A 2843-nucleotide genomic window follows, 5' to 3' on the forward strand; every position below is an offset into this window, starting at 1 on the left:
CCGAGCTGCAGTGGGTCAATAACATGTGTGAGAAGAGTCAGGGCCTTGGGTCTGGGAAGGGATGGTTACTGTTTGCATTATGGCTCCAAGGAAAATTATTGACAAGGCACATTTTCATCTGTCGTGAGTTCTGGGCCCCAATTCCCTCCTACCCCTAACTTCTGGGCCCCATAGAGCTGTCGTGGAGGAAATGTGTGTTTGTGTGTGTGTGTGTGTGTGTGTGTGTGTGTGTGTGTGTGTGTGTGTGTGTGTGTAGAGGGGATTAGGGTACAGGGGAAATCTCCCACAGCATAATCATCTGAGATGTAGCTGAGTCTGATGAGCTTTGGGACCACAGGCCTCCACCTTGTTCCCACAAGGAACCATGAAGCACCAAGTTGGGGCCCTCTGGTGCCCCTAACCCCAGGGAAAGTTCAAGGACACATAGCGGATGAAGATCCAGAAGGGGTGTGTTCCCTCCCTGCCAGGTGTAATTTGAGGAAGGGGATTGGGAGAGGGGAGATCAGGAAGTAGACACAGGGGTGACATTGACCTTTATTAAGTGTTCATTTTGTGCTAGGCATTGGACTCTTAACGCCCATGATGCTGTCCCTGGATTTTCTTAATACTGTGAGAGAAATAAGTATCTTCTGAATTTTAGAGAAATGGAAACAGAAGCTTGCCTCAGAAGACACAGCCAGGTGGGGCAGCAGTGGACTCAGTTTACATCTGGGCTTTTCCACTTGTCAACCATGTCACCTTGTGCAAGTCCCTTATCCTTTCTGATATTCTTTCCTCCTCTGTCAAATCCATGCTTCCTAAGGCTGGATGGTACCCATGCAAAGTAGGTTTCGAGTGTCCTTGGATTTGTCCCTAAAGGTGAGAGCGAGTGGGTTCAGGGAGGTGTTTCTACTTCCTGAACAGACACAGCAGAGCTGCTCTGCTACCTGGTCTGCAGCAGAAGGCCTCCACCATGGCCGGCCCTGCTGAGGTTTGTGAGGAGACTTGTAAAGGTCCAGCGGAAGGACCAAGGGCTATGTCAGGCTGTCTGGGAGGCTCTGACAGGGCCAGGCAAGGAGGACTGAACTGCTGGACTCGCCTCTCCTGGACAAGGGCTGCTCACTGAGGGCCCCACCAATAAGGGGGGCCTCTGATATATGTTTACTGATTTCTGTGGTATAAATACATCCATCATGGCCAATTTCAAGCGGACAACATGATGTCAGTGAACTTGGAGCTGGGAAGAGATGCACAGAAGCGCACACTTATAGGGTATTTCTACCACACAAATTCAGTAGATGCAAACAACTTCTATAACACAGATAACAGGCATCTACATTATAGTAGTAGAACAATTAGAATGTGAAAAATTTTGAGCTTTTGTATTTGAGTTTTTGATCTTTGGGGTTTTTCTATTTTATAAACTAAATTTCTTCTCTCCTGCAAATTATTGAGGTATAATTAACATATAACATTGCGTAAGTTTAAGGTGTACAATGTGATGATTTGATACACCATATATAACAAAACGTTTACCACATTAAGGTTAGTTAACACATCCTTTCTATAATTACCTTTTTTTTGTTGTTCTTATGGTGAGATTATGAAAGCTCTAGTCTCACAGCAACACTCAAGTGTGCAATACAATGTTGTTAACTATTGTCACCATGCTGCACATTAGACCCCAGAACTTATTCATGTTATATCCGAGCGTTGGCACCCTTTCACCAACATCTCCCAGATCCTCCTCACCTCACCTCCTGGTGACCACCATTCTACTCTTTGTTTCTCTGAGTTGGACATGTTTAGATTCCATACATAAGCGATTTCATACAGGAATGGTCTTTCTCTGTCTGGCTTATTCCATTTACCATAATGCCTTCAGGGTTCATTGATCTTTGCAATGGAATTTATTTAGTTTTACTTTATATTATTTACCTTTAATAATGATCTTGTTTAACAATGACCTCACAAAATTTCTGAAATGTCACCAATTGGTCCTGGTGACCAGTGGCTGACTAGGAGGGACCTCAGAGACCAACCTTCTCCTTCTGAATAGATGGGAACAGAGGCCCTATAGAAGGCAGGGACTGGTTCTCACAGTCATGGAAGGCACGGCCAGGACTCATGCCAAAACTCTCAACACATCATCACGTTTAACTCTCCAGAAGGTTGGGATTATTAAGAGATTATTATGGTCATTTTATAGCAGAGAAAACTGAGACAGAATCACAGCAAGTTTCAAAGAACAGGAACTAGAACTTGATAGGCCCTGATTCAAATTCTAGCTCTGCACTTAGAAGATGTGAGCCCTTGGCAAGGTTCTCACTGCACTGGGCCTCGCATTCCATGTATGTAACATGGAGCTGATACTACGTCTTTTCTAGATGCTGTGTGCCAGGAACTGGTCCAAGACCTGGTATAAGGTAGGTGCTCCAGGTCAACTCTTACTTATCATCAGAGAGGCTGAGCAACTTCTCCAAAGTATGATACTGGTGGGGAATGGAAGAGAAAATAGACAGGTCACTACCCATTCCCTCAACCTGAGTGTGGTTTGTTCTTGCTGTCTCCCTAAGGGCCTCTTCCTTGTGGGCTTTTTGACAACATTCAGGGAATTCCCTCTTGGCATCCCCACCAGGGATGGGAAGGTGGTGTCAGGAGGCAGAGGGAGGGCCCTTCCCAGCTCTCCTAGGAAAGCCTGGTGAGGAGGCAGGGCCATAAAACGTCAGCAGCTTGGCCCACCGGGAGGAGCTTGGGATGGCCAAGGCTCCCTCTGTCTGGGCCCCAGGACCTAACAGACAAGGCCTTCAGCAGCCAGGACTGGCCTGGCCACGTGCACAGAGCTGCACAATGGAGAGAAGGCA

The sequence above is a fragment of the Hipposideros armiger genome, unplaced genomic scaffold (genome assembly GCF_001890085.2).
Source record: "Hipposideros armiger isolate ML-2016 unplaced genomic scaffold, ASM189008v1 scaffold_82, whole genome shotgun sequence".
NCBI lineage: Eukaryota > Metazoa > Chordata > Mammalia > Chiroptera > Hipposideridae > Hipposideros > Hipposideros armiger.